This window comes from Erythrolamprus reginae, unplaced genomic scaffold (assembly GCF_031021105.1).
Source record: "Erythrolamprus reginae isolate rEryReg1 unplaced genomic scaffold, rEryReg1.hap1 scaffold_171, whole genome shotgun sequence".
NCBI lineage: Eukaryota > Metazoa > Chordata > Lepidosauria > Squamata > Dipsadidae > Erythrolamprus > Erythrolamprus reginae.
In genome coordinates, this window is record NW_027248561.1 from 25,754 (window position 1) to 49,085 (window position 23,332).

General features: G+C 46.4%; 1 long non-coding RNA gene across 1 annotated transcript in view; it reads right to left on the reverse strand.

The window, feature by feature from the left end:
- Positions 1–1,375: 1,375 nt before the first annotated feature.
- The window catches only part of LOC139155972 (uncharacterized), a 68,237-nt gene continuing 46,280 nt past the window's right edge, over positions 1,376–23,332 (reverse strand). Inside the window, exon 4 of the long non-coding RNA XR_011557146.1 lies at positions 1,376–1,398. This is a non-coding gene — a long non-coding RNA (uncharacterized lncRNA). The remainder of the gene's footprint in view (positions 1,399–23,332) is intronic.

Consider the following 23,332-nt stretch of genomic DNA (forward strand, 5'->3'; position numbering starts at 1 on the left):
ACCCTGCTATGCCTGATTCAGCATTGTTAATGATAGAAAACTGCCCTCCGGTGGTCACGTCCGGTATTGCGGATGCAGAAAGGAATCTATTGGATTTTAATTTTATTATCCGATATCTTTATTATTAACGCCTTATTAATATTAACAAGCGATGATGCGGTTCGCTACATCAAAGGAATAGGGGAGCAATGCCGAAAGGCAAGGAGGGTGGGGGCAATTCTAATCTCTGGGGGGAGTTGGTTCCAGAGGGCCGGGGCCGCCACAGAGAAGGTCCCGCCATCGCATTAACCCTGCTCTGCCTGATTCAGCATTGTTAATGATAGAAACCTGCCTTCCGGTGGTGACGTCCGGTATTTTGCGGAGCCAAAAAGAAATCTATTGGATTTTAATTTTATTATCCGATATCTTTATTATTAACACCTGATTAATATTAACAAGCGATGATGCGGGTTTGCTACATCAAAGGAATGGGGGAGCAGTCCTGAAAGGCGAGTCTTCGGAGAGGGGCTGCATACAAATCTAATAAATTATTATTATTATTATTATTATTATTATTATTATTAATTTTATTATCCGATATCTTTATTATTAACACCTTAATAATATTAACAAGCGATGATGCGGGTTTGCTACGTCAAAGGAATGGGGGAGCAGTCATGAAAGACAAGGAGGGTGGGGGCAATTCTAATCTCTGGGGGGAGTTGGTTCCAGAGGGCTGGGGCCGCCACAGAGAAGGTCCCGCCATCACATTAACCCCGCTTCGCCTGATTCAGCATTGTTAATGATAGAAACCTGCCCTCCGGTGCTCACGTCCGGTATTTTGCAGAGGCAAAAAGAAATCTATTGGATTTTAATTTTATTATCCGATATCTTTATTATTAACGCCTTATTAATATTAACAAGCGATGATGCGGGATTGCTACATCAAAGGAATGGGGGAGCAGTCCTGAAAGGCAAGGAGGGTGGGGGCAATTCTAATCTCTCGGGGGAGTTGGTTCCAGAGGTCCGGGGCCGCCACAGAGAAGGTCCCGCCATCACGTTAACCCCGCTATGCCTGATTCAGCATTGGTAATGATCGAAACCTGCCCTCTGGTGGTCACGTCCGGTATTTTGCGGAGGCAAAAAGAAATCTATTGGATTTTAATTTTATTATCCGATATCTTTATTATTAACGCCTTTTAATATTAACAAGCGATGATGCGGGTTTGCTACATCAAAGGAATGGGGGAGCAGTCCTGAAAGGCAAGGAGGGTGGGGGCAAATCTAATCTCTGGGGGGAGTTGGTTCCAGAGGGCCTGGGCCGCCACAGAGAAGGTCCCGCCATCACATTAACGCCGCTATGCCTGATTCAGCATTGTTAACGATGGGGAAACTGCCCTCCGGTGGTCGCGTCCGGTACTGCGAAGGCAAAAAGAAATCTTTTGGATTTTTATTTTATTATCCGATATCTTTATTATTAACGCCTTATTAATATTAACAAGCGATGATGCGGGTTTTCTACATGAAAGGAATGGGGGAGCAATCCTGAAAGGCAAGGAGGGTGGGGGCAATTCTAATCTCTGGGGGGAGTTGGTTCCAGAGGGCCGTGGCCGCCACAGAGAAGGTCCCGCCATCACATTAACCCCGCTATGCTTGATTCAGCATTGTTAAAGATAGAAACCTGCCCTGTGGTGGTCACGTCCGGTATTTTGCGAAGGCAAAAAGAAATCTATTGGATTTTAATTTTATTATCCGATATCTTTATTATTAACGCCTTATTAATATTAACAAGCGATGATGCGGGTTTGCTACATCAAAGGAATGGGGGAGCAATCCTGAAAGGCAAGGAGGGTGGGGGCAATTCTAATCTCTGGGGGGAGTTGGTTCCAGAGGGCCGGGGCCGCCACAGAGAAGGTCCCGCCATCACATTAACCCCGCTATGCCTGATTCAGCATTGTTAATGATAGAAACCTGCCCTCCGGTAGTCACGTCCGGTATTTTGAAGAGGCAAAAAGAAATCTATTGGATTTTAATTTTATTATTCCATATCTTTATTATTAACGCCTAATCAATATTAACAAGCGATGATGCGGGTTTGCTACATCAAAGGAATGGGGGAGCAATCCTGAAAGGCAAGCAGGGTGGGGGCAATTCTAATCTCTAGGGGGAGTTGGTTCCAGAGGGCCGGGGCCGCCACAGAGAAGGTCCCGCCATCACATTGACCCTGCTATGCCTGATTCAGCATTGTTAATGATGGGAAAACTGCCCTCCGGTGGTCACGTTCGGTATTTTGCGGAGGCAAAAAGAAATCTATTGGATTTTAATTTTATTATCCGATATATTTATTATTAACGCCTTATTAATATTAACAAGCGATGATGCGGGTTTGCTACATCAAAGGAATGGGGGAGCAATCCTGAAAGGCAAGGAGGGTGGGGGCAATTCTAATCTCTGGGGGGAGTTCCAGAGGGCCGGGGCCGCCACAGAGAAGGTCCCGCCGTCATATTAACTCCGCTATGCCTGATTCAGCATTATTAATGATTGATAGAAACCTGCCCTCTGGTGGTCACGTCCGGTATTTTGCGGAGGCAAAAAGAAATCTATCGGATTTTAATTTTATTATCCGATATCTTTATTATTAACGCCTTATTAATATTAACAAGCGATGATGCGGGTTTTCTACATCAAAGGAATGGGGGAGCAATCCTGAAAGGCAAGGAGGGTGGGGGCAATTCTAATCTCTGGGGGGGAGTTGGTTCCAGAGGACCGGGGCCGCCACAGGAAAGGTCCCGCCATCACATTAACCCCGCTATGCCTGATTCAGCATTGTTAATGATAGAAACCTGCCCTCCGGTGGTCACGTCCGGTATTTTGCGGAGGCAAAAAGAAATCTATTGGATTTTAATTTTATTATCCGATATCTTTATTACTAACGCCTTATTAATATTAACAAGCGATGATGCGGGTTTGCTACATCAAAGGAATGGGGGAGCAATCCTGAAAGGCAAGGAGGGTGGGGGCAATTCTAATCTCTGGGGGGAGTTGGTTCCAGAGGGCCGTGGCCGCCACAGAGAAGGTCCCGCCATCACATTAACCCCGCTATGCTTGATTCAGCATTGTTAAAGATAGAAACCTGCCCTCTGGTGGTCACGTCCGGTATTTTGCGAAGGCAAAAAGAAATCTATTGGATTTTAATTTTATTATCCGATATCTTTATTATTAACGCCTTATTAATATTAACAAGCGATGATGCGGGTTTGCTACATCAAAGGAATGGGGGAGCAATCCTGAAAGGCAAGGAGGGTGGGGGCAATTCTAATCTCTGGGGGGAGTTGGTTCCAGAGGGCCGGGGCCGCCACAGAGAAGGTCCCGCCATCACATTAACCCCGCTATGCCTGATTCAGCATTGTTAATGATAAAAACCTGCCCTCCGGTAGTCACGTCCGGTATTTTGCAGAGGCAAAAAGAAATCTATTGGATTTTAATTTTATTATCCGATATCTTTATTATTAACGCCTAATCAATATTAACAAGCGATGATGCGGGTTTGCTACATCAAAGGAATGGGGGAGCAATCCTGAAAGGCAAGGAGGGTGGGGACAATTCTAATCTCTGGGGGGAGTTGGTTCCAGAGGGCCGGGGCCGCCACAGAGAAGGTCCCGCCATCACATTAACCCCGCTATGCCTGATTCAGCATTATTAATGATAGAAACCTGCCCTCCGGTGGTCAGGTCCGATATTTTGCGTAGGCAAAAAGAAATCTATTGGATTGTAATTTTATTATCCGATATCTTTATTATTAACGCCTAATTAATATTAACAAGCGATGATGCGGGTTTGCTACATCAAAGGAATGGGGGAGCAATCCAGAAAGGCAAGGAGGGTGGGGGCAATTCTAATCTCTGGGGGGACTTGGTTCCAGAGGGCCAGGGCCGCCACAAAGAAGGTCCCGCCATCACATTAACCCCGTTATGCCTGATTCAGCATTGTTAATGATAGAAAACTGCCCTCCGGTGGTCACGTCCGGTATTTTGCGGAGGCAAAAAGAAATCTATTGGATTATAATTTTATTATCCAATATCTTTATTATTAACGCCTTATTAATATTAACAAGCGATGATGCGGGTTTGCTACATCAAAGGAATGGGGGAGCAATCCTGAAAGGCAAGGAGGGTGGGGGCAATTCTAATCTCTGGGGGGAGTTGGTTCCAGAGGGCCGGGGCCGCCACAGAGAAGGTCCCGCCGTCACATTAACTCCGCTATGCCTGATTCAGCATTATTAATGATTGATAGAAACCTGCCCTCCGGTGGTCACGTCCGGTATTTTGCGGAGGCAAAAAGAAATCTATCGGATTTTAATTTTATTATCCGATATCTTTATTATTAACGCCTTATTAATATTAACAAGCGATGATGCGGGTTTTCTACATCAAAGGAATGGGGGAGCAATCCTGAAAGGCAAGGAGGGTGGGGGCAATTCTAATCTCTGGGGGGGAGTTGGTTCCAGAGGACCGGGGCCGCCACAGAGAAGGTCCCGCCATCACATTAACCCCGCTATGCCTGATTCAGCATTGTTAATGATAGAAAGCTGCCATCCGGTGGTCACGTCCGGTATTTTGCGGATGCAAAAAGAAATCTATTGGATTTTAATTTTATTATCCGATATGTTTATTATTAACGCCTTATTAATATTAACAAGCGATGATGCTGGTTTGCTATATCAAAGGAATGGGGGAGCAATCCTGAAAGGCAAGGAGGGTGGAGGCAATTCTAATCTCTGGGGGGAGTTGTTTCCCGAGGGCCGGGGCCACCACAAAGAAGGTCCCGCCATCACATTAACCCCGCTATGCCTGATTCAGCATTGTTAATGATAGAAACATGCCCTCCGGTGGTCACGTCCGGTATTTTGCGGAGGCAAAAAGAAATCTATTGGATTTTAATTTTATTATCCGATATCTTTATTACTAACGCCTTATTAATATTAACAAGCGATGATGCGGGTTTGCTACATCAAAGGAATGGGGGAGCAATCCTGAAAGGCAAGGAGGGTGGGGGCAATTCTAATCTCTGGGGGGAGTTGGTTCCAGAGGGCCGTGGCCGCCACAGAGAAGGTCCCGCCATCACATTAACCCCGCTATGCTTGATTCAGCATTGTTAAAGATAGAAACTTGCCCTCTGGTGGTCACGTCCGGTATTTTGCGAAGGCAAAAAGAAATCTATTGGATTTTAATTTTATTATCCGATATCTTTATTATTAACGCCTTATTAATATTAACAAGCGATGATGCGGGTTTGCTACATCAAAGGAATGGGGGAGCAATCCTGAAAGGCAAGGAGGGTGGGGGCAATTCTAATCTCTGGGGGGAGTTGGTTCCAGAGGGCCGGGGCCGCCACAGAGAAGGTCCCGCCATCACATTAACCCCGCTATGCCTGATTCAGCATTGTTAATGATAGAAACCTGCCCTCCGGTGGTCAGGTCCGGTATTTTGCGGAGGCAAAAAGAAATCTATTGGATTGTAATTTTATAATCCGATATCTTTATTATTAAAGCCTTATTAATATTAACAAGCGATGATGCGGGTTTGCTACATCAAAGGAATGGGGGAGCAATCCTGAAAGGCAAGGAGGGTGGGGGCAATTCTAATCTCTAGGGGGAGTTGGTTCCAGAGGGCCGGGGCCGCCACAGAGAAGGTCCCGCCATCACATTGACCCTGCTATGCCTGATTCAGCATTGTTAATGATGGGAAAACTGCCCTCCGGTGGTCACGTTCGGTATTTTGCGGAGGCAAAAAGAAATCTATTGGATTTTAATTTTATTATCCGATATATTTATTATTAACGCCTTATTAATATTAACAAGCGATGATGCGGGTTTGCTACATCAAAGGAATGGGGGAGCAATCCTGAAAGGCAAGGAGGGTGGGGGCAATTCTAATCTCTGGGGGGAGTTCCAGAGGGCCGGAGCCGCCACAGAGAAGGTCCCGCCGTCACATTAACTCCGCTATGCCTGATTCAGCATTATTAATGATTGATAGAAACCTGCCCTCCGGTGGTCACGTCCGGTATTTTGCGGAGGCAAAAAGAAATCTATCGGATTTTAATTTTATTATCCGATATCTTTATTATTAACGCCTTATTAATATTAACAAGCGATGATGCGGGTTTTCTACATCAAAGGAATGGGGGAGCAATCCTGAAAGGCAAGGAGGGTGGGGGCAATTGTAATCTCTGGGGGGGAGTTGGTTCCAGAGGACCGGGGCCGCCACAGAGAAGGTCCCGCCATCACATTAACCCCGCTATGCCTGATTCAGCATTGTTAATGATAGAAACCTGCCCTCCGGTGGTCACGTCCGGTATTTTGCGGAGGCAAAAAGAAATCTATTGGATTTTAATTTTATTATCCGATATGTTTATTATTAACGCCTTATTAATATTAACAAGCGATGATGCGGGTTTGCTATATCAAAGGAATGGGGGAGCAATCCTGAAAGGCAAGGAGGGTGGAGGCAATTCTAATCTCTGGGGGGAGTTGGTTCCCGAGGGCCGGGGCCACCACAAAGAAGGTCCCGCCATCACATTAACCCCGCTATGCCTGATTCAGCATTGTTAATGATAGAAACCTGCCCTCCGGTGGTCACGTCCGGTATTTTGCGGAGGCAAAAAGAAATCTATTGGATTTTAATTTTATTATCCGATATCTTTATTACTAACGCCTTATTAATATTAACAAGCGATGATGCGGGTTTGCTACATCAAAGGAATGGGGGAGCAATCCTGAAAGGCAAGGAGGGTGGGGGCAATTCTAATCTCTGGGGGGAGTTGGTTCCAGAGGGCCGTGGCCACCACAGAGATGGTCCCGCCATCACATTAACCCCGCTATGCTTGATTCAGCATTGTTAAAGATAGAAACCTGCCCTCTGGTGGTCACGTCCGGTATTTTGCGAAGGCAAAAAGAAATCTATTGGATTTTAATTTTATTATCCGATATCTTTATTATTAACGCCTTATTAATATTAACAAGCGATGATGCGGGTTTGCTACATCAAAGGAATGGGGGAGCAATCCTGAAAGGCAAGGAGGGTGGGGGCAATTCTAATCTCTGGGGGGAGTTGGTTCCAGAGGGCCGGGGCCGCCACAGAGAAGGTCCCGCCATCACATTAACCCCGCTATGCCTGATTCAGCATTGTTAATGATAGAAACCTGCCCTCCGGTAGTCACGTCCGGTATTTTGCAGAGGCAAAAAGAAATCTATTGGATTTTAATTTTATTATCCGATATCTTTATTATTAACGCCTAATCAATATTAACAAGCGATGATGCGGGTTTGCTACATCAAAGGAATGGGGGAGCAATCCTGAAAGGCAAGGAGGGTGGGGACAATTCTAATCTCTGGGGGGAGTTGGTTCCAGAGGGCCAGGGCCGCCACAGAGAAGGTCCCGCCATCACATTAACCCCGCTATGCCTGATTCAGCATTGTTAATGATAGAAACCTGCCCTCCGGTGGTCAGGTCCGGTATTTTACGGAGGCAAAAAGAAATCTATTGGATTTTAATTTTATAATCCGATATCTTTATTATTAAAGCCTTATTAATATTAACAAGCGATGATGCGGGTTTCCTACATCAAAGGAATGGGGGAGCAATCCTGAAAGGCAAGGAGTGTGGGGGCAATTCTAATCTCTAGGGGGAGTTGGTTCCAGAGGGCCGGGGCCGCCACAGAGAAGGTCCCGCCATCACATTGACCCTGCTATGCCTGATTCAGCATTGTTAATGATGGGAAAACTGCCCTCCGGTGGTCACGTTCGGTATTTTGCGGAGGCAAAAAGAAATCTATTGGATTTTAATTTTATTATCCGATATATTTATTATTAACGCCTTATTAATATTAACAAGCGATGATGCGGGTTTGCTACATCAAAGGAATGGGGGAGCAATCCTGAAAGGCAAGGAGGGTGGGGGCAATTCTAATCTCTGGGGGGAGTTCCAGAGGGCCGGGGCCGCCACAGAGAAGGTCCCGCCGTCACATTAACCCCGCTATGCCTGATTCAGCATTGTTAATGATAGAAACCTGCCCTCCGGTGGTCACGTCCGGTATTTTGCGGAGGCAAAAAGAAATCTATTGGATTTTAATTTTATTATCCGATATCTTTATTGTTAACGCCTTATTAATATTAACAAGCGATGATGCGGGTTTGCTACATCAAAGGAATGGGGGAGCAATCCTGAAAGGCAAGGAGGGTGGGTTCAATTCTAATCTCTGGGGGGAGTTGGTTCCAGAGGGCCTGGGCCGCCACAGAGAAGGTCCCGCCGTCACATTAACCCCGCTATGCCTGATTCAGGATTGTTAACGATGGGGAAACTGCCCTCCGGTGGTCACGTCCAGTATTTTGTGGAGGCAAAAAGAAATCTATTGGATTTTAATTTTATTATCCGATATCTTTATTATTAACGCCTAATTAATATTAACAAGCGATGATGCGGGTTTGCTACATCAAAGGAATGGGGGAGCAATCCAGAAAGGCAAGGAGGGTGGGGGCAATTCTAATCTCTGGGGGGACTTGGTTCCAGAGGGCCGGGGCCGCCACAAAGAAGGTCCCGCCTTCACATTAACCCCGTTATGCCTGATTCAGCATTGTTAATGATAGAAAACTGCCCTCCGGTGGTCACGTCCGGTATTTTGCGGAGGCAAAAAGAAATCTATTGGATTTTAATTTTATTATCCAATATCTTTATTATTAACGCCTTATTAATATTAACAAGCGATGATGCGGGTTTGCTACATAAAAGGAATGGGGGAGCAATCCTGAAAGGCAAGGAGGGTGGGGGCAATTCTAATCTCTGGGGGGAGTTGGTTCCAGAGGGCCGGGGCCGCCACAGAGAAGGTCCCGCCGTCACATTAACTCCGCTATGCCTGATTCAGCATTATTAATGATAGAAACCTGCCCTCCGGTGGTCACGTCCGGTATTTTGCGGAGGCAAAAAGAAATCTATTGGATTTTAATTTTATTATCCGATATCTTTATTATTAACGCCTTATTAATATTAACAAGCGATGATGCGGGTTTGCTACATCAAAGGAATGGGGGAGCAATCCTGAAAGGCAAGGAGGCTGGGGGCAATTCTAATCTCTGGGGGGAGTTGGTTCCAGAGGGCCGGGGCCGCCACAGAGAAGGTCCCGCCATCACATTGACCCTGCTATGCCTCATTCAGCATTGTTAATGATGGGAAAACTGCCCTCCGGTGGTCACGTCCGGTATTTTGCGGAGGCAAAAAGAAATCTATTGGATTTTAATTTTATCATCCGATATCTTTATTATTAACGCCTAATTAATATTAACAAGCGATGATGCGGGTTTGCTACATCAAAGGAATGGGGGAGCAATCCTGAAAGGCAAGGAGGGTGGGGGCAATTGTAATCTCTGGGGGGAGTTGGTTCCAGAGGGCGGGGGCCGCCACAGAGAAGGTCCCGCCATCACATTGACCCTGCTATGCCTCATTCAGCATTGTTAATGATGGGAAAACTGCCCTCCGGTGGTCACGTCCGGTATTTTGCGGAGGCAAAAAGAAATCTATTGGATTTTAATTTTATCATCCGATATCTTTATTATTAACGCCTAATTAATATTAACAAGCGATGATGCGGGTTTGCTACATCAAAGGAATGGGGGAGCAATCCTGAAAGGCAAGGAGGGTGGGGGCAATTCTAATCTCTGGGGGGAGTTGGTTCCAGAGGGCCTTGGCCGCCACAGAGAAGGTCCCGCCATCACATTAACCCCGCTATGCTTGATTCAGCATTGTTAAAGATAGAAACCTGCCCTCTGGTGGTCACGTCCGGTATTTTGCGAAGGCAAAAAGAAATCTATTGGATTTTAATTTTATTATCCGATATCTTTATTATTAACGCCTTATTAATATTAACAAGCGATGATGCGGGTTTGCTACATCAAAGGAATGGGGGAGCAATCCTGAAAGGCAAGGAGGGTGGGGGCAATTCTAATCTCTGGGGGGAGTTGGTTCCAGAGGGCCGGGGCCGCCACAGAGAAGGTCCCGCCATCACATTAACCCCGCTATGCCTGATTCAGCATTGTTAATGATAAAAACCTGCCCTCCGGTAGTCACGTCCGGTATTTTGCAGAGGCAAAAAGAAATCTATTGGATTTTAATTTTATTATCCGATATCTTTATTATTAACGCCTAATCAATATTAACAAGCGATGATGCGGGTTTGCTACATCAAAGGAATGGGGGAGCAATCCTGAAAGGCAAGGAGGGTGGGGACAATTCTAATCTCTGGGGGGAGTTGGTTCCAGAGGGCCGGGGCCGCCACAGAGAAGGTCCCGCCATCACATTAACCCCGCTATGCCTGATTCAGCATTATTAATGATAGAAACCTGCCCTCCGGTGGTCAGGTCCGATATTTTGCGTAGGCAAAAAGAAATCTATTGGATTGTAATTTTATTATCCGATATCTTTATTATTAACGCCTAATTAATATTAACAAGCGATGATGCGGGTTTGCTACATCAAAGGAATGGGGGAGCAATCCAGAAAGGCAAGGAGGGTGGGGGCAATTCTAATCTCTGGGGGGACTTGGTTCCAGAGGGCCAGGGCCGCCACAAAGAAGGTCCCGCCATCACATTAACCCCGTTATGCCTGATTCAGCATTGTTAATGATAGAAAACTGCCCTCCGGTGGTCACGTCCGGTATTTTGCGGAGGCAAAAAGAAATCTATTGGATTATAATTTTATTATCCAATATCTTTATTATTAACGCCTTATTAATATTAACAAGCGATGATGCGGGTTTGCTACATCAAAGGAATGGGGGAGCAATCCTGAAAGGCAAGGAGGGTGGGGGCAATTCTAATCTCTGGGGGGAGTTGGTTCCAGAGGGCCGGGGCCGCCACAGAGAAGGTCCCGCCGTCACATTAACTCCGCTATGCCTGATTCAGCATTATTAATGATTGATAGAAACCTGCCCTCCGGTGGTCACGTCCGGTATTTTGCGGAGGCAAAAAGAAATCTATCGGATTTTAATTTTATTATCCGATATCTTTATTATTAACGCCTTATTAATATTAACAAGCGATGATGCGGGTTTTCTACATCAAAGGAATGGGGGAGCAATCCTGAAAGGCAAGGAGGGTGGGGGCAATTCTAATCTCTGGGGGGGAGTTGGTTCCAGAGGACCGGGGCCGCCACAGAGAAGGTCCCGCCATCACATTAACCCCGCTATGCCTGATTCAGCATTGTTAATGATAGAAAGCTGCCATCCGGTGGTCACGTCCGGTATTTTGCGGATGCAAAAAGAAATCTATTGGATTTTAATTTTATTATCCGATATGTTTATTATTAACGCCTTATTAATATTAACAAGCGATGATGCTGGTTTGCTATATCAAAGGAATGGGGGAGCAATCCTGAAAGGCAAGGAGGGTGGAGGCAATTCTAATCTCTGGGGGGAGTTGTTTCCCGAGGGCCGGGGCCACCACAAAGAAGGTCCCGCCATCACATTAACCCCGCTATGCCTGATTCAGCATTGTTAATGATAGAAACATGCCCTCCGGTGGTCACGTCCGGTATTTTGCGGAGGCAAAAAGAAATCTATTGGATTTTAATTTTATTATCCGATATCTTTATTACTAACGCCTTATTAATATTAACAAGCGATGATGCGGGTTTGCTACATCAAAGGAATGGGGGAGCAATCCTGAAAGGCAAGGAGGGTGGGGGCAATTCTAATCTCTGGGGGGAGTTGGTTCCAGAGGGCCGTGGCCGCCACAGAGAAGGTCCCGCCATCACATTAACCCCGCTATGCTTGATTCAGCATTGTTAAAGATAGAAACTTGCCCTCTGGTGGTCACGTCCGGTATTTTGCGAAGGCAAAAAGAAATCTATTGGATTTTAATTTTATTATCCGATATCTTTATTATTAACGCCTTATTAATATTAACAAGCGATGATGCGGGTTTGCTACATCAAAGGAATGGGGGAGCAATCCTGAAAGGCAAGGAGGGTGGGGGCAATTCTAATCTCTGGGGGGAGTTGGTTCCAGAGGGCCGGGGCCGCCACAGAGAAGGTCCCGCCATCACATTAACCCCGCTATGCCTGATTCAGCATTGTTAATGATAGAAACCTGCCCTCCGGTGGTCAGGTCCGGTATTTTGCGGAGGCAAAAAGAAATCTATTGGATTGTAATTTTATAATCCAATATCTTTATTATTAAAGCCTTATTAATATTAACAAGCGATGATGCGGGTTTGCTACATCAAAGGAATGGGGGAGCAATCCTGAAAGGCAAGGAGGGTGGGGGCAATTCTAATCTCTAGGGGGAGTTGGTTCCAGAGGGCCGGGGCCGCCACAGAGAAGGTCCCGCCATCACATTGACCCTGCTATGCCTGATTCAGCATTGTTAATGATGAGAAAACTGCCCTCCGGTGGTCACGTTCGGTATTTTGCGGAGGCAAAAAGAAATCTATTGGATTTTAATTTTATTATCCGATATATTTATTATTAACGCCTTATTAATATTAACAAGCGATGATGCGGGTTTGCTACATCAAAGGAATGGGGGAGCAATCCTGAAAGGCAAGGAGGGTGGGGGCAATTCTAATCTCTGGGGGGAGTTCCAGAGGGCCGGAGCCGCCACAGAGAAGGTCCCGCCGTCACATTAACTCCGCTATGCCTGATTCAGCATTATTAATGATTGATAGAAACCTGCCCTCCGGTGGTCACGTCCGGTATTTTGCGGAGGCAAAAAGAAATCTATCGGATTTTAATTTTATTATCCGATATCTTTATTATTAACGCCTTATTAATATTAACAAGCGATGATGCGGGTTTGCTACATAAAAGGAATGGGGGAGCAATCCTGAAAGGCAAGGAGGGTGGGGGCAATTCTAATCTCTGGGGGGAGTTGGTTCCAGAGGGCCGGGGCCGCCACAGAGAAGATCCCGCCATCACATTAACCCTGCTATGCCTGATTCAGCATTGTTAATGATAGAAAACTGCCATCCGGTGGTCACGTCCGGTAGGGAGCAATCCCGAAAGGCAAGGAGGGTGGCGGCAATTCTAATCTCTGGGGGGAGTTGGTTCCAGAGGGCGGGGGCTGCCACAGAGAAGGTCCCGCCATCACATTAACCCCGCTATGCCCGATTCAGCATTGCTAATGATAGAAACCTGCCCTCCGGTGGTCACGTCCGGTATTTTGCGGAGCCAAAAAGAAATCTATTGGATTTTAATTTTATCATCCGATATCTTTATTATTAACGGCTTATTAATATTAACAATCGATGATGCGGGTTTGCTACATCAAAGGAATGGGGGAGCACTCCTGAAAGGCAAGGCGGGTGGGGGCAATTCTAATCTCTGGGGGGAGTTGGTTCCAGAGGGCCGGGGCCGCCACAGAGAAGATCCCGCCATCACATTAACCCTGCTATGCCTGATTCAGCATTGTTAATGATAGAAAACTGCCATCCGGTGGTCACGTCCGGTAGGGAGCAATCCCGAAAGGCAAGGAGGGTGGCGGCAATTCTAATCTCTGGGGGGAGTTGGTTCCAGAGGGCGGGGGCTGCCACAGAGAAGGTCCCGCCATCACATTAACCCCGCTATGCCCGATTCAGCATTGCTAATGATAGAAACCTGCCCTCCGGTGGTCACGTCCGGTATTTTGCGGAGCCAAAAAGAAATCTATTGGATTTTAATTTTATCATCCGATATCTTTATTATTAACAGCTTATTAATATTAACAATCGATGATGCGGGTTTGCTACATCAAAGGAATGGGGGAGCACTCCTGAAAGGCAAGGCGGGTGGGGGCAATTCTAATCTCTGGGGGGAGTTGGTTCCAGAGGGCTGGGGCCGCCACAGAGAAGGTCCCGCCGTCACATTAACCCCGCTATGCCTGATTCAGCATTGTTAATGAGAGAAACCTGCCCTCCGGTGGTCACGTCCGGAATTTTGCGGAGGCAAAAAGAAATGTATTGGATTTTAATTTTATTATCCGATATCTTTATTATTAACGCCTTATTAATATTAACAAGCGATGATGCGGGTTTGCTACATGAAAGGAATGGGGGAGCAATCCTGAAAGGCAAGGAGGGTGGGGGCAATTCTAATCTCTGGGGGGAGTTGGTTCCAGAGGGCCGGGGCCGCCACAGAGAAGGTCCCGCCATCACATTAACCCCGCTATGCCTGATTCAGCATTGTTAATGATAGAAACCTGCCCTCCGGTGGTCAGGTCCGGTATTTTGCGGAGGCAAAAAGAAATCTATTGGATTGTAATTTTATAATCCGATATCTTTATTATTAAAGCCTTATTAATATTAACAAGCGATGATGCGGGTTTGCTACATCAAAGGAATGGGGGAGCAATCCTGAAAGGCAAGGAGGGTGGGGGCAATTCTAATCTCTAGGGGGAGTTGGTTCCAGAGGGCCGGGGCCGCCACAGAGAAGGTCCCGCCATCACATTGACCCTGCTATGCCTGATTCAGCATTGTTAATGATGGGAAAACTGCCCTCCGGTGGTCACGTTCGGTATTTTGCGGAGGCAAAAAGAAATCTATTGGATTTTAATTTTATTATCCGATATATTTATTATTAACGCCTTATTAATATTAACAAGCGATGATGCGGGTTTGCTACATCAAAGGAATGGGGGAGCAATCCTGAAAGGCAAGGAGGGTGGGGGCAATTCTAATCTCTGGGGGGAGTTGGTTCCAGAGGGCCGGGGCCGCCACAGAGAAGATCCCGCCATCACATTAACCCTGCTATGCCTGATTCAGCATTGTTAATGATAGAAAACTGCCATCCGGTGGTCACGTCCGGTAGGGAGCAATCCCGAAAGGCAAGGAGGGTGGCGGCAATTCTAATCTCTGGGGGGAGTTGGTTCCAGAGGGCGGGGGCTGCCACAGAGAAGGTCCCGCCATCACATTAACCCCGCTATGCCCGATTCAGCATTGCTAATGATAGAAACCTGCCCTCCGGTGGTCACGTCCGGTATTTTGCGGAGCCAAAAAGAAATCTATTGGATTTTAATTTTATCATCCGATATCTTTATTATTAACGGCTTATTAATATTAACAATCGATGATGCGGGTTTGCTACATCAAAGGAATGGGGGAGCACTCCTGAAAGGCAAGGCGGGTGGGGGCAATTCTAATCTCTGGGGGGAGTTGGTTCCAGAGGGCTGGGGCCGCCACAGAGAAGGTCCCGCCGTCACATTAACCCCGCTATGCCTGATTCAGCATTGTTAATGAGAGAAACCTGCCCTCCGGTGGTCACGTCCGGAATTTTGCGGAGGCAAAAAGAAATGTATTGGATTTTAATTTTATTATCCGATATCTTTATTATTAACGCCTTATTAATATTAACAAGCGATGATGCGGGTTTGCTACATGAAAGGAATGGAGGAGCAGTCCTGAAAGGCAAGGAGGGTGGGGGCAATTCTAATCTCTGGGGGGAGTTGGTTCCAGAGGGCCGGGGCCGCCACAGAGAAGGTCCCGCCGTCACATTAACCCCGCTATGCCGTCACATTAACCCCGCTATGCCCCATTCAGCATTGTTAATGATAGAAACCTGCCCTCTGGTGGTCACGTCCGGTATTTTGTGGAGGCAAAAAGAAATCTATTGGATTTTAATTTTATTATACAATATCTTTATTATTAACGCCTTATTAATATTAACAAGCGATGATGCGGGTTTGCTACATCAAAGGAATGGGGGAGCAGTCCTGAAAGGCATGGAGGGTGGGGGCAATTCTAATCTCTGGGGGGAGTTGGTTCCAGAGGGCCGGGGCCGCCACAAAGAAGGTCCCGCCATCACATTCACCCCGCTATGCCTGATTCAGCATTGCTAATGATAGAAACCTGCCCTCCGGTGGTCACGTCCGGTAGGGAGCAATCCCGAAAGGCAAGGAGGGTGGGGGCAATTCTAATATCTGGGGGGAGTTGGTTCCAGAGGGCCGGGGCCGCCACAGAGAAGATCCCGCCATCACATTAACCCTGCTATGCCTGATTCAGCATTGTTAATGATAGAAAACTGCCATCCGGTAGTCACGTCCGGTAGGGAGCAATCCCGAAAGGCAAGGAGGGTGGCGGCAATTCTAATCTCTGGGGGGAGTTGGTTCCAGAGGGCCGGGGCCGCCACAGAGAAGGTCCCGCCATCACATTAACCCTGCTATGCCTGATTCAGCATTGGTAATGATAGAAAACTGCCCTCCGGTGGTCACGTACTGCGGACACAAAAAGAAATCTACGTTTTAAATTGAATTTTAATTTTATTATCCGATATCTTTATTATAAATGCGTTATTAATATTAACAAGCCATGATGCGGTTCGCTATATCACAGCAATGGGGGAGCAATCCTGAAAGGCAAGGAGGGTGGGAGCAATTCTAATCTCTGTGGGGAGTTGGTTCCAGAGTGCCGGGGCCGCCACAGAGAAGGTCCCGCCATCACATTAACCCTGCTATGCCTAATTCAGCATTGTTAATGATAGAACACTGCCCTCCGGTGGTCACGTACGGTAGGGAGCAATCCTGAAAGGCAAGGAGGGTGGGGGCAAATCTAATCTCTGGGGGGAGTTGGTTCCAGAGGGCCGGGGCCGCCACAGAGAAGGTCCCGCCATCACATTAACCCTGATATGCCTGATTCAGCATTGTTAATGATAGAAAACTGCCCTCCGGTGGTCACGTATTGCGGACACAAAAAGAAACCTACTTTTTAAATTGGATTTTAATTTTATTATCCGATATCTTTATAATTAATGCCTTATTAATATCAAAAAGCCATGATGCGGTTTCCTACATCAAAGGAATGGGGGAGCAATCCTGAAAGGCAAGGAGGGTGGGGCAATCCTAATCTCTGGGGGGAGTTGGTTCCAGAGGGCCGGGGCCGCCACAGAGAAGGTCCCGCCATCACATTAACCCTGCTATGCCTGATTCAGCATTGTTAATGATAGAAAACTGCCCTCCGGTGGTCACGTATTGCGGACACAAAAAGAAATCTACTTTTTAAATTGGATTTTAATTTTATTATCCGATATCTTTATTATTACTGCCTTATTAATATCAACAAGCCATGATGCGGTTTGGTACATCAAAGGAATGGGGAAACAATCCTGAAAGGCAAGGAGGGTGGGGGCAATTCTAATCTCTGGGGGGAGTTGGTTCCAGAGGGCCGGGGCCGCCACAGAGAAGGTCCCGCCGTCACATTAACCTTGCTATGCCTGATTCAGCATTGTTAATGATAGAAAACTGCCCTCCGGTGGTCACGTCCGGTATTGCGTACGCAAAAAGAAATCTATTGGATTTTAATTTTTTTATCTGATATCTTTATTATTAATGCCTTATTAATATCAACAAGCCATGATGCGGTTTGATACATCAAAGGAATGGGGGAGCAATCCTGAAAGGCAAGGAGGGTGGGGGCAATTCTAATCTCTGGGGGGAGTTGGTTCCAGAGGGCCGGGGCCGCCACAGAGAAGGTCCCGCCATCACATTAACCCTGCTATGCCTGATTCAGCATTGGTAATGATAGAAAACTGCCCTCCGGTGGTCACGTATTGTGGACACAAAAAGAAATCTACGTTTTAAATTGAATTTTAATTTTATTATCCGATATCTTTATTATAAATGCGTTATTAATATTAACAAGCCATGATGCGGTTTGCTACATCACAGCAATGGGGGAGCAATCCCGAAAGGCAAGGAGGGTGGGGGCAAATCTAATCTCTGAGGGGAGTTGGTTCCAGAGTGCCGGGGCCGCCACAGAGAAGGTCCCGCCATCACATTAACCCTGCTATGCCTGATTCAGCATTGTTAATGATAGAAAAATGCCCTCCGGTGGTCTCGTCCGGTATTGCGGACGCAAAAAGGAATCTATTGGATTTTAATTTTATTATCCGATATCTTTATTATTAACGCCTTATTAATATTAACAAGCAATGATGCGGTTCGCTACATCAAAGGAATGGGGGAGAAATCCCGAAAGGCAAGGAGGGTGGGGGCAATTCTAATCTCTGGGGGGAGTTGGTTCCAGAGGGCCGGGGCCACCACAGAGAAGGTCCCGCCATCACATTCACCCTGCTATGCCTGATTCAGCATTGTTAATGATAGAAAACTGCCCTCCTGTGGTCACGTATTGCGGACACAAAAAGAAATCTACTTTTTAAACTGGATTTTAATTTTATTATCCGATATCTTTATTATTAATGCCTTATTAATATCAACAAGCCATGATGCGGTTTGGTACATCAAAGGAATGGGGGAACAATCCTGAAAGGCAAGGAGGGTGGGGGCAATTCTAATCTCTGGGGGGAGTTGGTTCCAGAGGGCCGGGGCCGCCACAGAGAAGGTCCCGCCATCACATTAACCCTGCTATGCCTGATTCAGCATTGTTAATGATAGAAAACTGCCCTCCGGTGGTCACGTATTGCGGACTCAAAAAGAAATCTACGTTTTAAATTGAATTTTAATTTTATTATCCGATATCTTTATTATAAATGCGTTATTAATATTAACAAGCCATGATGCGGTTCGCTACATTACAGCAATGGGGGAGCAATCCTGAAAGGCAAGGAGGGTGGGGGCAATTCTAACCTCTGGGGGGAGTTTGTTCCAGAGGGCCGGGGCCGCGGTCCCGCCATCACATTCACCCTGCTATGCCTGATTCAGCATTGTTAATGATAGAAAACTGCCCTCCTGTGGTCACGTATTGCGGACACAAAAAGAAATCTACTTTTTAAACTGGATTTTAATTTTATTATCCGATATCTTTATTATTAATGCCTTATTAATATCAACAAGCCATGATGCAGTTCGCTACATCAAAGGAATGGGGGAGCAATCCTGAAAGGCAAGGAGGGTGGGGGCAATTCTAATCTCTGGGGGGAGTTGGTTCCAGAGGGCCGGGGCCGCCACAGAGAAGGTCCCGCCATCACATTCACCCTGCTATGCCTGATTCAGCATTGTTAATGATAGAAAACTGCCCTCCTGTGGTCACGTATTGCGGACGCAAAAAGAATTGGATTTTAATTTTATTATCCGATATCTTTATTATTAATGCCTTATTAATATTAACAAGCCATGATGCCGTTCGCTACATCAAAGGAATGGGGGAGCAATCCTGAAAGGCAAGGAGGGTGGGGGCAATTCTAATCTCTGTGGGGAGTTGGTTCCAGAGTGCCGGGGCCACCACAGAGAAGGTCCCGCCATCACATTAACCCTGCTATGCCTAATTCAGCATTGTTAATGATAGAACACTGCCCTCCGGTGGTCACGTACGGTAGGGAGCAATCCCGAAAGGCAAGGAGGGTGGGGGCAAATCTAATCTCTGAGGGGAGTTGGTTCCAGAGTGCCGGGGCCGCCACAGAGAAGGTCCCGCCATCACATTAACCCTGCTATGCCTGATTCAGCATTGTTAATGATAGAAAAATGCCCTCCGGTGGTCTCGTCCGGTATTGCGGACGCAAAAAGGAATCTATTGGATTTTAATTTTATTATCCGATATCTTTATTATTAACGCCTTATTAATATTAACAAGCAATGATGCGGTTCGCTACATCAAAGGAATGGGGGAGAAATCCCGAAAGGCAAGGAGGGTGGGGGCAATTCTAATCTCTGGGGGGAGTTGGTTCCAGAGGGCCGGGGCCACCACAGAGAAGGTCCCGCCATCACATTCACCCTGCTATGCCTGATTCAGCATTGTTAATGATAGAAAACTGCCCTCCTGTGGTCACGTATTGCGGACACAAAAAGAAATCTACTTTTTAAACTGGATTTTAATTTTATTATCCGATATCTTTATTATTAATGCCTTATTAATATCAACAAGCCATGATGCGGTTCGGTACATCAAAGGAATGGGGGAACAATCCTGAAAGGCAAGGAGGGTGGGGGCAATTCTAACCTCTGGGGGGAGTTTGTTCCAGAGGGCCGGGGCCGCCACAGAGAAGGTCCCGCCATCACATTCACCCTGCTATGCCTGATTCAGCATTGTTAATGATAGAAAACTGCCCTCCTGTGGTCACGTATTGCGGACACAAAAAGAAATCAACTTTTTAAATTGCATTTTAATTTTATTATCCTATATCTTTATTATTAATGCCTTATTAATATTAACAAGCCATGATGCAGTTCGCTACATCAAAGGAATGGGGGAGCAATCCTGAAAGGCAAGGAGGGTGGGGGCAATTCTAATCTCTGTGGGGAGTTGGTTCCAGAGTGCCGGGGCCGCCACAGAGAAGGTCCCGCCATCACATTAACCCTGCTATGCCTGATTCAGCATTGTTAATGATAGAACACTGCCCTCCGGTGGTCACGTACGGTAGGGAGCAATCCCGAAAGGCAAGGAGGGTGGGGGCAAATCTAATCTCTGGGGGGAGTTGGTTCCAGAGGGCCGGGGCCGCCACAGAGAAGGTCCCGCCATCACATTAACCCTGCTATTCCTGATTCAGCATTGTTAATGATAGAAAAATGCCCTCCGGTGGTCTCGTCCGGTATTGCGGACGCAAAAAGGAATCTATTGGATTTTAATTTTATTATCCGATATCTTTATTATTAATGCCTTATTAATATTAACAAGCCATGATGCGGTTCGCTACATCAACGGAATGGGGGAGCAATCCTGAAAGGCAAGGAGGGTGGGGGCAATTCTATTCTCTGGGGGGAGTTGGTTCCAGAGGACCGGGGCCGCCACAGAGAAGGTCCCGCCATCACATTAACCCTGATATGCCTGATTCACCATTGTTAATGATAGAAAACTGCCCTCCGGTGGTCACGTATTGCGGACACAAAAAGAAACCTACTTTTTAAATTGGATTTTAATTTTATTATCCGATATCTTTATAATTAATGCCTTATTAATATCAAAAAGCCATAATGCGGTTTCCTACATCAAAGGAATGGGGGAGCAATCCTGAAAGGCAAGGAGGGTGGGGCAATCCTAATCTCTGGGGGGAGTTGGTTCCAGAGGGCCGGGGCCGCCACAGAGAAGGTCCCGTCATCACATTAACCCTGCTATGCCTGATTCAGCATTGGTAATGATAGAAAACTGCCCTCCGGTGGTCACGTATTGCGGACACAAAAAGAAATCTACGTTTTAAATTGAATTTTAATTTTATTATCCGATATCTTTATTATAAATGCGTTATTAATATTAACAAGCCATGATGCGGTTCGCTACATCACAGCAATGGGGGAGCAATCCTGAAAGGCAAGGAGGGTGGGGGCAATTCTAATCTCTGTGGGGAGTTGGTTCCAGAGTGCCGGGGCCGCCACAGAGAAGGTCCCGCCATCACATTAACCCTGCTATGCCTAATTCAGCATTGTTAATGATAGAACACTGCCCCCGGTGGTCACGTACGGTAGGGAGCAATCCCGAAAGGCAAGGAGGGTGGGGGCAAATCTAATCTCTGGGGGGAGTTGGTTCCAGAGGGCCGGGGCCGCCACAGAGAAGGTCCCGCCATCACATTAACCCTGCTATGCCTGATTCAGCATTGTTAATGATAGAAAACTGCCCTCCGGTGGTCACGTCCGGTATTGCGTATGCAAAAAGAAATCTATTGGATTTTAATTTTTTTATCTGATATCTTTATTATTAATGCCTTATTAATATCAACAAGCCACGATGCGGTTTGATACATCAAAGGAATGGGGGAGCAATCCTGAAAGGCAAGGAGGGTGGGGGCAATTCTAATCTCTGGGGGGAGTTGGTTCCAGAGGGCCGGGGCCGCCACAGAGAAGGTCCCGCCATCACATTAAGCCTGCTATGCCTGATTCAGCATTGTTAATGATAGAAAACTGCCCTCCTGTGGTCACGTATTGCGGACGCAAAAAGAAATCAACTTTTTAAATTGGATTTTAATTTTATTATCCGATATCTTTATTATTAATGCCTTATTAATATTAACAAGCCATGATGCGGTTCGCTACATCAAAGGAATGGGGGAGCAATCCTGAAAGGCAAGGAGGGTGGGGGCAATTCTAATCTCTGTGGGGAGTTGGTTCCAGAGTGCCGGGGCCGCCACAGAGAAGGTCCCGCCATCACATTAACCCTGCTATGCCTAATTCAGCATTGTTAATGATAGAACACTGCCCTCCGGTGGTCACGTACGGTAGGGAGCAATCCCGAAAGGCAAGGAGGGTGCGGGCAAATCTAATCTCTGGGGGTTGTTGGTTCCAGAGGGCCGGGGCCGCCACAGAGAAGGTCCCGCCATCACATTAACCCTGCTATGCCTGATTCAGCATTGTTAATGATAGAAAAATGCCCTCCGGTGGTCTCGTCCGGTATTGCGGACGCAAAAAGGAATCTATTGGATTTTAATTTTATTATCCGATATCTTTATTATTAATGCCTTATTAATATTAACAAGCAATGATGCGGTTCGCTACATCAACGGAATGGGGGAGCAATCCCGAAAGGCAAGGAGGGTGGGGGCAATTCTAATCTCTGGGGGGAGTTGGTTCCAGAGGGCCCGGGCCCGCCACAGAGAAGGTCCCGCCATCACATTCACCCTGCTATGCCTGATTCAGCATTGTTAATGATAGAAAACTGCCCTCCTGTGGTCACATATTGCGGACACAAAAAGAAATCTACTTTTTAAATTGGATTTTAATTTTATTATCCGATATCTTTATTATTAATGCGTTATTAATATCAACAAGCCATGATGCGGTTTGGTACATCAAAGGAATGGGGGAACAATCCTGAAAGGCAAGGAGGGTGGGGGCAATTCTAATCTCTGGGGGGAGTTGGTTCCAGAGGACCGGGGCCGCCACAGAGAAGGTCCCGCCATCACATTAACCCTGATATGCCTGATTCAGCATTGTTAATGATAGAAAACTTCCCTCCGGTGGTCACGTATTGCGGACACAAAAAGAAATCTACTTTTTAAATTGGATTTTAATTTTATTATCCGATATCTTTATAATTAATGCCTTATTAATATCAAAAAGCCATGATGCGGTCTGGTACATCAAAGGAATGGGGGAACAATCCTGAAAGGCAAGGAGGGTGGGGGCAATTCTAATCTCTGGGGGGAGTTGGTTCCAGAGGGCCGGGGCCGCCACAGAGAAGGTCCCGCCATCACATTAACCCTGCTATGCCTGATTCAGCATTGTTAATGATAGAAAACTGCCCTCCGGTGGTCACGTCCGGTATTGCGTACGCAAAAAGAAATCTATTGGATTTTAATTTTTTTATGTGATATCTTTATTATTAATGCCTTATTAATATCAACAAGCCACGATGCGGTTTGATACATCAAAGGAATGGGGGAGCAATCCTGAAAGGCAAGGAGGGTGGGGGCAATTCTAACCTATGGGGGGAGTTGGTTCCAGAGGGCCGGGGCCGCCA